General features: G+C 40.6%; 1 protein-coding gene across 3 annotated transcripts in view; it reads left to right on the top strand.

Annotated features, from left to right (window-relative positions):
* Positions 1-10,982: 10,982 nt before the first annotated feature.
* Positions 10,983-13,829, top strand: part of SEC24D (SEC24 homolog D, COPII coat complex component) — a 41,940-nt gene continuing 39,093 nt past the window's right edge. The window contains exon 1 of one of the 3 annotated variants that reach the window (XM_066184864.1): positions 10,983-11,098. The gene's annotated coding sequence lies outside the window, so the exon portion shown is untranslated. Of the gene's footprint in view, positions 11,190-11,689; positions 11,757-13,829 lie in introns of those variants that run through there. The other 2 variants (XM_066184863.1, XM_066184866.1) reach the window with 2 other exon arrangements.

Raw genomic sequence — 13,829 nt, 5'->3', positions numbered from 1 at the left:
GACTGCCTGTCAAAAATCCCAGCAGAATAACCTGAATGAGCTGTGGTAAGGTAGGAATAGTCAGACATGAAGAATAGCCAATGTGAGACCATCTGTCCCGAAATGTTGTCTCTGATAATAGGTAGAAAATGGAACATTGGAAATGGTGCATTTCTTTCCCCAGGCATTTCTTTCCTCTGTACTTTGTTACAGAAATTTCTCTTCCAGGAACTTTCGCATGTTGTTTCCTCTTGAGCCCACATAACTTCTAGTGTCGATAACTTAGTGCAGGAAGTCGTCCCTACCTAAATAGTGACATAAAGGATCACCTTTTCTGCCTTGAATCTGGGTCCTACAGATTCATTTGATGTCCCCGATTCACGGATCAAGGGAAACTGTGATCAAGCAATCCCCAGACACACACTTCCCAGGCACTTACTTTACAGATCTTTTGCATATCCACCATTTTTCCAACAGAGTATAATTAGTCATCCTTTACTATCTCACACCTTTCATCCTTTGCTATCTCACACCTTTCATTTTCTTTCTCTACATCCTCTATAGTTCCAAATCCTTTCTGAAATGAGGGTCTGCAACACCACACAGCCTTCAGGGAGCAGACAAAGTTGGGATTTATGCAATAACATGATGATATCTATTTTGTTCTCTGGTTGCTAACCCCAACACTCCTAACACCTAATTTGCTTTTTCAGACACTGCAGAGTTAATGTGTTCCTGGAATTATCTTTCAAAATCTTAAAAGCTTGTCCGACGCTGCTTAGTTCAAAGCACATCGTTCTGTATGTGAACTAATGGGGGTTTTTTTCCCCAATGTGTATCACCTTATACTTCTAAGCCCCGTTATGGCATGGCAGCTTAGTTTTCTTAAAATCCTTTAGTGAAGGAATTTGTTGAAAGCCTTTTGTAAATCCAAGATCAATCAGATGACCCTTCTCCACGTGTTTTTTTGATCCCCTCAAAGAACTGCCTTATGTTTGTGAGGCAGGACTTCCTTTTCTGAAAACCTTTTTAACTCTTCCCAGATAAGTCATATTTACCCAGATGTCCACTGTGGCATATTACAGCTTCCACCTCTTTGCTTGGGATAGATATCAGGCTGACAGACTTCTTGTTTTCTGAGTCTCTCTTGGAACACGTTAGGTAAAAAATGGCACTCTCCAATCTCAGTAATGGTCAGATATTTCAGCTTTGAATTCCTTTAAAGCTCTGTGAGGTCTTGGTGACCACTTCTTAGTTTTCTTTGCCTCATCTGCTGCCACTTCTCCATATATTTTCTCTTAATACTGTAATAATTTATGATACTGAACAGTTTTACTACAAGTGGATTTATCTAAAATCTAATAATCAAGTATTTCTGCAGCTGAGTTCAGAAAACATTCTCCAAATGTGAGAATAAATAAGACATATGTTTGCCTTTTCATCCAGCAATAAAAGCAAAGCTTTCATTTCACCTGCAGTTTCCTACAGTAGTATCCTAGGTCTGTGGATTGTTTAAAAATGCAAACATTTCCACCCATTCCTTAGTAATGAGGAAGAGACAGAGGGAAAGGGGATATCATGATCTCTAATTTATGGGCAGCATTTTACTGCTGTAAGTACCCAGATGGTGTGACTTCCTCTTTTTTGTGCATTTCATTTTCTTTTCATATCTGATTTTTTCCATATTAAAATCAACATAAACTAGTTCCCCAATAATATCTATTTTAACAGCTTTCTAGATTTAACTATACCATCTGTAAACAATTTAATAAACTACCCAGATTATTGTAGAATCTGATTTTAGCCAAATGGAAGAATCAGCAGGGGGTGGAAAAAGGAAAAAGAAGCCAGTGCTTTATTTGTTTGGTGGGTTCTTGGTGGGTTTTTTGTTTGTTGGTTTGGTTTGATTTTGGGGGACTTTTTTGTTTCTCTGTGGATTTTTTTTTTTTTTTGTTAATTATGTGGAGAAAATTCCCTCAATTGGAAATAAATATAGCTGTTTTAATGAAACAAATGATAAAATCACAGCCATGTCACTAAAGAAATCTAATAATCTGACATACAATCTCTTCCAAATGAAGGGAAGATGACCTTTTTCAATATATCCCTTCGAATGATGTTTTCTAAGTGGCTTCTGCAAGCTGGGCAATGCTAAGCACTTCAGCACATGTTCTTTTCCCAAATCATTGCCTAATAACATACCTTGTTTCGTAGTCCTACAATACATAAGGTCAAAAGCAAATTTTGAAGGCAGACCTAAACATCATCCACAAAGCTTACAGAAATAGAAAATACATTTCTGCTTAATTGCTACCCTTTTTAAAATTTTTTTTCTGACTTAAGAAACAACAAGGAACAGAGACATATGGAAAGGATTTAATTTTCAAAAGAGGTATAAAATGACAATGTGAATTAAATATATTGATGGAAGGTTCAAATGCATGGCTCCAGCTAACATCCATTAAAGCTGATTCTCTTCATCTTTTCCCAGCAAAATTCTCTTGTCCTACAAGACAAATTAATAAAATCCAGATGATTTGATTGCATGAGGAGCCTTGCAGTGCACTGCCAGATAAGAGTGTTTGCTCACTGGAAGTACAGACATTGAGTGGCAAAGGTACCAAAACCAGTAAAAACAAGTTCTCAGCGAAAACAAATTAAATATACAGGTCATAGATAATTTTTAGCTACCTATAAGGCTAGACAGGAAAACTCTGCTCACATGCATAGGAGGCATGAGCAATTCCTCACCAGAAAAGGTAAAAGCTTTTAATTTTAATCCCTAATGTGGATTAAGAGACAAGGTACTGTATGATGGGTTGGAATTTTAGCACTAGTCCTGCTTTCTTGGTTTTTTCCCCAGCTTCAAGACTGGCAAATGAAGCGTAGTGGAAGAAGCAGAGAAATGTACAGGAGGGTATTTCTCAGCATTTGGGTTACTGGGTATCATCCTAGATTAGGAGTTTTGGATCTATTGCAAGGGGAAGAAACCCAAAAAACCAGCAAAAGAAGCCACTTTCCTCCAAAACACAGAAACAATGTTGTTAGCATTGAGCACTGCTGAATTATACCAGAGTAAACAGAAATTTGTGTAGAGAATGTAACTACAATCCAATTAATGAGAAGCTCTCACAGCATGTACATGAGCCCTCTGCAGCCAAAGACCTGCACCATTAAACACAAGACATAAAAATGTATAGAAATGTATGGATAATGCAAAGGGACAAGAATTTGGGGAAGAGATCTCTCATGTTTCTTTGGTGTTTGTCCTACCTGTTCTTACCACAGCCAGTCTTGGATAATCAGGGAATACTTTCCTAAACTGGCAAAAGGGAAGTAAACTTGTTTTTTTGTCCCTGGACTTCTTGGATGAAAATCTTTTGGGAAGGTTTTCCTTTATGAAAAGGCAAGGATTTCAGATTGTGTCCAAAAATTAATACACAAAATAGCGACAAGATTTTTTTGTGAGAAAAAGTAAAACACATTCACTGCAAGATTTGTGAACATGGAAAAAAAAATTGTGACACTGGAATTACTGTTTCTTGTTAATCTAGAAGTAAGGTTTGGGGCTAGAATTCATGTTTCCAGGTGTCATTCCACTGCTGGTTTTACTTATCCCTGTGTTTTAGCAAGCAAGAACTAATTTACTCTTGGGACTTGGAAAGACTCTTAGGTGTCTATTTCCTTTTCATTTTGATTCCCAGAAGATGGGATGACTACATTTTTGGCTTCAGTAGTTGGAAAAATTCTGATAAAAGACTCTAAAATAAAACAAAGACTATTTATGTGTTATTTTCTTCCTGGTTTTGGCAGGGAGATGCTGCATCACATTCTTCCTAACAGAGCCTATGGGAATCAAAATTGATCTTTGCCAAAGCTTGGAAGAGCCTTAAATGGAACATGCCTGTAAGTAATGCAAGCAGGTGTTCCACTTTCCTCACCTCTGCCCTAATGCTTCATCCTGCTCTTTGAATTGTCATTTAAAGGTGGCAGTTGAGCAACACAGCACCTTTTATCCATCTGTTCATCTAAACCAGTTGGATTTTATGATCTCCCCTCTTCCTATTGAACGAACATTTCATGCCAGTATGTTGGGCTAAAGAAATACGCCATGCAAAACTCTCCTCTGATGTATGACATTGAAATTAATCAAGAGTAACCACATCATATTCAGTTAGCAAGTATATTTTAATTGTAGCTGAGATATGGGTTAGGCCCAAGTAATCTACTAAATTTTGAAATTATGGTTTAATGTAGAATTTAGGATTGAACACAAAGATTTTAAATTAGTCTGATGTATACTCACCTGTATCAGATTTCATCTTTTAAATTTTGTTTCCTGTTAGCAAGTGTAGAAGTGATGAACTTCCCTTGACTGGTTGCTTTGAAAGAGCTCAATTACATGCATGGCTGCAGTCCAGCATAAAAATCAACTATTTTTGCATTGCACTTTAAAGCAGGTATTGTTTGTTACTTGGAAGGCTCCTAAGAATGAATTTTTCCATAGTGAAAACAGGAACAGGAGAAGCAGAGAAAAACTGAATTATAATGCAGTATGGGTCTTGGGAAGTTTGGGTTCTGTTTTCACACTTGAAAATTCTCACTTTTTTTTCGCCTGAAAAGTGGGAGAAATAGCTACTAGATATACAGTGAAACCTTGAGAAATATGAAAACTTCTGAAATTCGCTGTTTGTAGTTTAGTAGTTTGATAGTTTGAGTCCTCCTGGAGTATCCTTTCCTTCCCTCTTTCCTCTGTATTACAAAAGAAGCTGTGAGGTTTGTGAAGCAGTTTCTAACACTCACAACTACAGGGAACTGTTTTGCTCCGTGTCTGCCCCAGTGGGTCTGATGTTAGTGGATCCAACTACAGCATCTGGCAAAAAGACAGGGCATAAAAAGTTGCCTTGGCATGAAGTCCTGCCTGCAAAAGGCAGCCAGCATTGCTCCCTCTGCCTCTGAATGGTTCTGGTTAGGCTTTACCCGAGCAGCAGAGGTGACACAACCAGGACCTCCCTGCAGGAAATCTTACCCCCATCCAAATAACTGCAATAGATTAAAAAGCAATCCAGCTATCTTCATTCCTGGCAATAGGAACAAGAATTCCAACTCTTTGATAACTAATTCCTTTCCAACTAGAGCAGATTCTATTGGAAAAATTTGCCCTCTAAAAACACCTTGATGTTTAACCCCTGCTGATCCTGCAGCCTTGCCTGTTGCGCTGCGTCTCCTTGCCAGGAACCAGTTTCCAGACTTATCAACTCCCTCTGCCTCTGGTACAGACCTCTGCTTTTGGTGTTCATGTACTCTCTAGATGGCCTTGACATGGATCTGTCTGTTCTCCAGACAACTGCCCATGTCTGCAAATGCTGAACAAGTGGTTTATGTGCCTCCACAGTGCAAATCTACCACGCATGCTGTGACACCAAGTGTGATGTAAAATTTTGCTCCTGCCCTTCATTTAAATGCCAGCTGCATCTCCTTTCCCTCTGTTGCTTCTATAGTGTAAAAATAACATGATGGATTTTTTTTAAAAAAATTAATTCTGATATTTATTTTTGTTGGTCATGGGGAAGGCATCAATTGCTTTATACTAAAGGTATCCAAATACCACAAACCCAATATTTTGAAAAACACTTTGTAATCAAGACTGATATTTTTACAAAAAACAGAGATTCTTTCCTGTTATGTAAATTTTTCCATGCTCAGGTAGATTTTGTGCTTTGACATTAATGGTGGAGTAAAGCAGAAGCAAAGCCAAAGTAAGAACACACATAGAAGTATTTGCATCTTAAGTAACTCAATCAAATCACCAGTTTGTTATGACGAACTCACTCAGCTACTCTTTTTTATTGATAGTGAGTTTGACTACTGCTCTATAGCAAGACTCCACTAATATATCAGAAAATTTTAACACAAGCAGGAAACGTAAAATGAAAGCCAATGTAAATAAAGCTGCTTCCGAAGCTTTTGAATGTGAAAGTGAAATTTATCAATGTTTGAAGAATTCCATACATTCAGCAAGCAAACACAGAAAGGATGGTTTAACTTTCTGCTGTTCTTACAGACTGGTGGCCTAATGTTTATTCACAGTGCTTTATAAGTGATACATTATTAATCAGATTGTACTAAGACCTCATCTTTGTTTTTATGTTAGAGTTCATTATGTAGCAATTACAGCAGAATAATCAAGTCTTGGGTTTTGTTTTTGGGTTTTTTTTGCTTTTTTTTTTTTTTTTTGTTAAGAGCAGGTAATGCAATCTTCTACTCTCATGCATTTTAGACAGTAGTAAATGAATTTAAAAAATAATTGAAATTCCCCAACTGAAACATCACAGCAGTTTTCTCAGAACACCACATCTATCTTCTGTAAATGTTCCAGATCGAGTTGCCAGAATGTTGATTTCATTAGAAAGCCAAAACAGCAACAGTCAGTGAGAGCAAGCAGAGGAGTCTCACGGTTTGCAGATATTGGGAAATCCAGAGGCTTGAACTAGCCAGAAAGTATTTTCTGGGAGGAAGCAGCCACAGTCATTTTACTAAAGTACATTTGTTTTCTTTAATGTATGCCTGGCATAGTACTTATCACATGTGGACCCTAAAGTGTTTTATAAAAATTTGTGGTTTACTGAGTTTCAGAGAAAAAAGGTGGTTTTAGCTAAGAGGGACCAACTTACCAAGGGATCAGGACCTTGGTTTTAAGGCAAGTGCCCTGTTCTCAAGAGCCAGAGTGTCTCCTACACAAATAATAGCATTAAGTACTCTTTCACTTGCATATCATTTTTCATGCCTAAATAGAATTTTTTGCTTTGCAGATATGCCGGCAAACTCTACCAACAGTCTCTGAGGTAGACAGTGAATGTCCTCTGTGGTGGTTGATTTTTGTCCTCTGGGGGAATTAGGGACCATGGAGACAACGGGCTGTCATTGTGGACTTATTAGCTGCCAATGATGTTTAAAAGGGTTGGGGCAGGGACGCAGTGAAGCACTCCCAGTCCTCCCATCCTCTGCAGGGTATAACAAAATTCAGCCACTCCTAGGGGTGAAACAGTGCAGCTGTTCTAAAGCCTACCAGCAACCAACAAAACATCCCACTTCACAGCAGGGAACAGAATGTATCATTAGTCCAAATGAATTTGCAGATGAATTCAGACAACCAGAATACAAGTTTATGAATTGGAATTGGATTTACACTTTTTCTCATCTAAAAATACTTTGGAAACTTTAATGAACATGAAGTTCCAGGACATCTTTATGCTGGAAGCAGCCTGAGGGGTAGCACAGCTTTAGTATCGCTGTGGAGAGGGAGGTCAGCACTCAGCAGAAGGAAAAAGGATCACTGGCATGATCCGTGTGCTCAGCAATCCCTAATGGCCTCCCAGTGGCCTCCTCAACTGGCCAGGACCCACTGTGGTTCTGGGTGCTCTGATCCACAGCCTGAGTTACCTCAGAGAAAAAAACCCCACAAACCTGTAAGGAGTTAATTCTTCCTTTATTTGTGGCCCCATGCCTGAGCTGAAATGGGTGATAGTGCACAGTCCCTGTAGGAAGTATCTATTAACATGGGGTACTTAAATTCTACAGCAATGACTGTATGCCCAGGATTTTAACATTCCTGTGTTGTTTTCCCTGGATAACAACACCTACATCAGTCTGGTATTTTGGAAACCCTTGGCTGTTTTCATTCCCTATAGGGAAGTGTTTAAAGGGTGCACTCCAACAATATTTTCTAGTTGCCTTTGAGACTGTTTAATCAAAATATCATTATTCACTTCTGCCATACCCTCTTTCAGGTTTCTACTGTGCCGAGCTTTTTGTATTAGAAATGTAGCTGAGTCACAACACTGATGTGTTTCTTCTAACAGTATTGTTCTGATTCCTGAAATATTGCATCTTTTCCTTTTTCTTCACATAGCATTTTCTAATCTAACACCGTTTTTTTGAGAAGAACATAATTCCTTCAAAGTGATTTTTTTAATATCAAAGTCCTTGCTTTCTTTTTAATCAAGTAATATTTTAAATATAATTTCCATTTTTTTGTAAAGCGCTTTACACTGAGCTGTAAGCTGTTTTTCATAGACCTTAAATATACAGTAGACAAAACATTAGAGAAAATTTTACTGAATATATGTAAGCAAGACAAGAAAACCAAGTAGTCTCTTTTATGTAAATAGCTCATAGGACTCTTCTGATGTGCAAAAGCAAACCTGTAGCTTTGTCTGAAGGACATAAAAATGAACAAAAACAGTTTCAACACAAAGAAACACCTTTTAAAGCCTATAATCCTTGGAGTTTTATGAACTATTCCTTGTGATGAAATAGTCATTTCTTTAAAGAGCATACCAAATATTGCCCACATCTTCCACTAGAGAAAGGTTTGTTCTGATTCTTCCTGGCACCTTGTAGCAAGGCTGTATTTTAAGGACATCCAGTAACTGAAAAGGTTAGGACAGGATTTAGGTTTCCTGGAATCACACACACATTGTCTTAATGGGATCTGCTATGAGATAGAGAGAGGAGACCTGCATGGTTTGTTCAGCAGGGGCTTTTATAGACTCCAGCAGTAATTTCTGGGAACAGTCCAATCTCAAATTATTTCAAAAATGATAAAAACTAAAAAACAAATTTAATAATGGTCTCTGAAAGATTTGAGCTAGCCTCCTATAGAGCCTGTATACTACAAATTAGGTCCGAAATGTATGAAATCACATTCATTTTCAGCAGCACTGCATAGCTACCACTACAGGATGAATTTTCCAACCTATTGGAAATTGATTCGATTAAGAAAGTTAATTTAACCTACAAGATCATCATTGCTGACAATGATCAAGAACAAACCAGTCTGATTCTCAGATTTTACGGTATGGTTTAATTAAAATGATTTATTAAAATTACTTACAATAGTTTAGCAATCCTGCATTCTCATTTTTGTGAAATTACCTTCCAGACCAATAACATACTTTAATGATGTTTCCATGTTTCTAAAATTGAAAACCTTAGATTATTTTAATGTTATAGGTGAAAACAGTAGATAAATCCTACTTGTAGTTTCCAAACATCCAGACTGTGACATGCTGCATGCCTTTTGTCTCAGTGTGCCAGGCTGAAGGACAACAGGAACATCCTCGAAAGAAGGAGGCATCTTGATCCATTTCCAGAGTGGGCCTGAATTAAGGAAAGAACTGCCAATGCCATGGCTTCTCCTTGCTATCTTTTTGCTCATCTCGTGTTTCGGTTTCACTGGAGCTGATTTCGGGGAGGAGAAATCTGATAGTAAGTGTTCAGTGGCCAAGTAAGTGCCCGGTTCCTCGGTGCTGAGTTATCCACAGCTGCTTACTGTTAATAGCTCGCAGTGAGACACAGCAGGACTGCTGGGACAGTGGCTGCCTGTCTCCCTGGCAAAATAGGGAATGTCCAAACTTAAACCTGTTATTTTCCTCAGTGGCATGATATTTCAGAGGAGTTTTGCATAACTTCAGTGTGTCTGTATAACCAGGAAAAGACATAGGGGTGAGGGGTGAAACTGCAGAGCAGCAATGATGAAAGGCATTGGTTTGCATCCTGCTTATGAAAGAGTCACTGATACCCTGCAGCCAAAACCACATCCAGTTTAACTGATGCTTCTCACCTCGGGGACGAAATTTTCCATTCTGATTAGACAGCTGGGAGAGATTTGAAACGTTTTAGACTTTCCCTGACACATCCAACAGTATTGCCTCTGATAACATGTAGAAAACCAGCTTATATCATTTAGTGGTGAATCCAGCTCTGGTTAGCAAGAATAAGACAGGTCAAGAATTGTTCTTGCCTACTTTGTGTTGCTTGTTGAGGTTTCTAGTGAGTCTTTCATGTAAAGGATGTCACTGCGTATCTTCATTTTGACATCTGTTTCCAAGGCCCTGGGGTTTTGTTCAGAATTATTTTGTACAGTAATGAATGCTTTGGACAGTTTGTTTTGAGGTCACAGCCATTACTGAGGTTTAGCTCTAGGCAAAACTGTTTAGTACTTTCAGAAGGCTTATTAAGGTTGTAGAACAAGGATAAGAAAGCCTCGGGAGCCTGAATTCCAGGTGCACGTGGGTTACATAGCTGTTGTGGTGTGATCCTTGGGGCTGTCCTGTGCAGGGCTGGGACCTGGTTTTTGATGATCCTTGTGGGTCCCTTCCAATTCATGATATTCTATGATTCTGTGATTCTTTGAGTGATTGCTTTTTTTTCATCTCACAGTTTCCTTTCTTTTTACTTTAACATAATCAACGTTTATTTGTGATTGGAAAGAAAAGTAACTTTACAAATACATCTTCCTCATGTTACTTCCAATCTCTCTCATGTTACTCCCACATTTCTATTTTGTTAATTAGGAAAACATTACCTATTCTGTAACCAAGGCAGCATTTTTAAATGCACTTGAACAGTAATTAAAACCAGAGTATGCAAACAGGTAAAGTACCTGCATCATATTTCACTGTAGATATTTGGTTACAAAACCCAAGACAATATTCAGGTGGCATAATTTTACATACAGATACGTAAGATATATTTGTGTAAAATGTAGTTGTAAATATACATATCTACATCTTCCACCAGGCAGCTGGCTACAGGATGAGAGGACACAGTCTTAAGCTGCCGCAGGGGAGGTTTAGGCTGGACATGAGGAAGAATTTCTCACAGAATGGATAATTAGACATTGGAATGGGCTGCCCGGGGAGGCGGTGGAGTCACCGTCCCTGGAGGCGTTTCAGGAAAGCCTGGACGTGGCACTGAAGGGACGTGGTTTAGTTGACGTGGTGGTTGGTGTTCGGTCATAGGTTGCACCCGGGGACCTCAGACCTCTTTTCCAACCTAACTGATTCCGCGATTCTGTTTTTCAAGCACACAACGACGGAATAAAAAAGTATCCCTTTAGTACGACCGCTCCGCGTTTGGAGCGGGACGTATCCCCCGGCGCAAAAGGCGACAGCGTCTCACGGCGACCGCCCCGGGCTGCCCTTCGCCCCCGCCCGGGAGGGCACGGCCCGGCCGCGGGCGCGGCCTCGCCGCCCGCACTGCGCAGGCGCGGTCCGCGCGGGGCCGCCTCAGACGTGGCACTCGGGCGCGTGAGGCGGCGGGCGCGCGGCCGCAGGTAACGGTCCCGGCGGGCGCCCCCGGCTGAGGGGACAGCGCGGGGAAAGCGCGGGCGGCGGAGCGCGGAGGGCGGCCCCGGGCAGGCACAGGTACTGCCGCGGGCCGGGCGGAGGCTCCCAGCGCGGGGCCGGACCTGTTGCGAGCTCACGGCGGCTTGAAAATCATAGGCGCTGGGGACGGGAAAGTTGTATGCATAAAAAAATGTAGTAAAGCTTTGCGGGCTTGGCAGTGAATGGGGGGAAATGTAGGTTTTGCTTTCATAGCTCAGTTCGCCATGCGTTACCGAGAAAGAGCCCTGAAATGTGTGTGTAGGTCTGTTGCATTGTGTGCGTGCGGCGATGTTCCAATCTGCGTGTGTGAGCCCGGGAGATAAAGGTGCGGCACCCCCGGGACTGGCCGCCAAATTGCCGCTGCAGCCTGCCACGGGAAGGGACAGCACCTCTGCCTGGATGACGTGTTGGGGAGCACAGTGTCTCCGAAGAAATACAAAGTTAACACTTCTCCTTCGGGCAGCCAAGGGCTCGAGCCTGGTTTTGTTTCTGTTGTCCTGCTTCTGCTTGCGCATAGTTAACTTTTCTATCTCCACAGAGACGCCAGAGCGTTGCATAGGTGCAGCGATCCTCTGAAAGAGGTGACAGCCTGTTCTTGTAATAGAGGTCAGTTATATTCTCCGGCTGTTGTTCAGTGCTGGTGTTGTTCCCCAGGTTATGGGGTATAAAGTAAACCAGTGTTGAGACAGGGAGAAAAAAGTTTTCACGACCTTCTGTATGGACTCTTTTCATGGGGTGGTGGTGCATCCACACCCTCCCCCACGGTGTGATTTCTGAAATGCTCATAATTTTTCAGGCAACCTTAAAACACTCATTTGTGATAGCTGGTATATCTACCTATCCTGAGAAGACATTAAATATCCCTGGTGCTAATTAGAATCTGGAATTGTGTTCAAAACACTTGTATTATTTTGTCTGTGGTTAGAGCTCCTGTCTCCCTTCAGCACAACCTCTGTGTGTTTATACTGTCTGTGGGAAGTTTGACGTGGCAAGTTTTTTTTGTGTGTGTGTGAGTAAGCTGTGGAGGAAGTAATTTCCTCTGAATGCTCTTGCAGCTTAAGGTGTTGGTTGTTGCAGCTGCCTCTAAGGGAAAATCTCTTCCTTTATATAGTTATAAAATATATGTATGTCTGTGTGTAGGTAATTTAATGCTAATTTAGTGTCTTCTGGTACAACTAAAACTCTCACTGCCACGTCTTTTCTGATGGAGGCGGGGGAGGGAAGAAGGTACAGGTGGCAGCACCAAGCCTCTGATTAAACATTTTTCTTTTTCCTCCCTGTGTTTATCTTGTTAACTAGTAAATAGGAGAAAACTCCATAGGATTAACTCCCGGAAGCAGTTAACTACTGCAGCTGAGAAATCTTGTGCTGCATTGAAGAATGTGGGGAGGGCCAGGCCCTGTACCCAGCTCAGAGTGATTGCTTGTCTGATGTGCATGATCAGTAAAACTGCTGAGGTTTTTTTCTCCAGAAATATCTGTTCAGTTTGGGAAGCCTAGGAATGGGCTTTCTGATAGGGTTAACCTTTCTCTACTGACATGTGCCTGTGCAGCATAAATTTATTTGTGTGTTCTTGGAGCTGTAATTTTGAGGTGCCTTTGTGCTTCTGGAGCACAGTTAGTGTTTTATTTTCATCCAGTTTCCATGTTTAAGATGAGTCCACGGCTTGAGCTTAAGAATGTGAAATACAGGTGATTGGGAAAGCTATTTCAAAAGAACAGTTAACACCTGAAATGCTAATTTATGTTGCGTGGTTCTTTGGGGATGCCTGGCTTATGTGCTTGGGGCTCTCTAGGAGTAGTAAATGCTTGTTCAGGGTTTGGATCCTCAGCGTTTTCTCATAACAGTTTAATTTGGGTCTCAAGAAAGTGAAATTCTGTTATTGTTAAATTCGGTCTGCTATCAAAATGGAAACTCTCAAGTGGAAAAGAGGAAGCTTGTTATTAAGGCTGCAGAGTGTACAACTTTAATAACTTTTCACATCCCTCGGTGGCAAGGGCACTATATCTGAAAATTAATCTGGTGAAATGTAATCATGTGGTTTGGCAATGCAGGATTCTTCATATTTTCTGCTTCTAAAAATGGTGGCAGTTATCAGGACACTCTTTCCTGAAAGTTTTCTAAAGTGTTACTCTATCCTGTTAAAAAAAATCTTGACTACAAGAAAGAAATTGCGTATCTTGTGAATGCTCTCATCGTTAGAAAACTCTTTCTGAATTGCTTTCTGTCAGATTCCGGGGTTTGCTGGTTTCATTATTTAAAACAACAGGATCAGGATGTGAAACTTAGGAAGAAGATGCCTGATAACAGCAAAGGCAACACGAAGTGCTGTTGAGGCCATACTGCCTTGTGGAATATCTTGTGCTCAGGTTTGGCACACTCTGGAGTTCTGGAGTAAACCTGGGCCAGTAATGCAGAAGACAACCAGAATTAGGAACTCTATCCTGTGCTTTACTCTGTGTTTCACCAGTATCAAAAACAAGGAATCTTCCATCACTTGCTTGGAGTGGGGTTGATGCAGAAGGTTTGTAAAAGGCTTGGTGAAAAACTGGTGTGGTATTCCACACCTCCTCCAAGGTAAGGTGTGCTAGCACAGGAGAAGGATTTGCTAGGGGGAGTTTTCTGCTCTGGTCACTCCGCCTTTCCTGATTTTTCAGTGTGTTCTTTGGGATGGCTGGT

This window comes from Chamaea fasciata, unplaced genomic scaffold, assembly GCF_029207755.1.
Source record: "Chamaea fasciata isolate MVZ Bird 193981 ecotype frontalis unplaced genomic scaffold, bChaFas1.0.hap1 SCAF_6, whole genome shotgun sequence".
NCBI lineage: Eukaryota > Metazoa > Chordata > Aves > Passeriformes > Sylviidae > Chamaea > Chamaea fasciata.
The sequence above is the reverse complement of the archived record's forward strand: the minus strand, read 5'-3'. Positions and strand labels throughout refer to the sequence as shown.